The sequence below is a fragment of the Diaphorina citri genome, unplaced genomic scaffold, assembly GCF_000475195.1.
Source record: "Diaphorina citri unplaced genomic scaffold, Diaci psyllid genome assembly version 1.1 scaffold66882, whole genome shotgun sequence".
NCBI classification, from domain to species: domain Eukaryota; kingdom Metazoa; phylum Arthropoda; class Insecta; order Hemiptera; family Psyllidae; genus Diaphorina; species Diaphorina citri.
In genome coordinates this window covers 1-402 of record NW_007444119.1, presented here as the reverse complement: position 1 = coordinate 402, position 402 = coordinate 1, and the positions used below count along the sequence as shown (strand labels likewise).

The 402-nt window shown below is 41.8% G+C and overlaps 1 non-coding gene across 1 annotated transcript; it reads left to right on the top strand.

Moving 5' to 3' along the window:
* Positions 1-135: 135 nt before the first annotated feature.
* Trnav-cac lies at positions 136-208 on the top strand. The gene has a single exon. It is a non-coding gene; the product is annotated as a tRNA-Val (tRNA).
* The last annotated feature ends 194 nt before the right edge of the window (positions 209-402 follow it).

Below are 402 nucleotides of genomic sequence, written 5' to 3'. Positions count from 1 at the left end.
CTAGATGCCCGTGAGTAGTGAAAGGTGCACTCTGTTCCTCGTGAATGTTCGTTAACATTCGTATTGATACGATGCTCTACACATTTTATCATTGTACGTTTTAAATATTTCCATTTTTCCCCTCGGAATTCATCGGTTTCCGTAGTGTAGTGGTTATCACGTGTGCTTCACACGCACAAGGTCCCCGGTTCGATCCCGGGCGGAAACATATATTTTGATTGCTTTTTGCAAATTTTACACTTAATAAAAAAATATCACAATGTGAGTTTCAGTGTTCAATCTCTAGGGAAGGTCAGCTTGGATACGTCTTTTTTTCCGGTATTCTCGGAAATTCCCTAGTTTATCATCGCCCAGATGGTTACCCATCCGCGTGCCCACCATGTTCATCGTTGCTTAACTTCA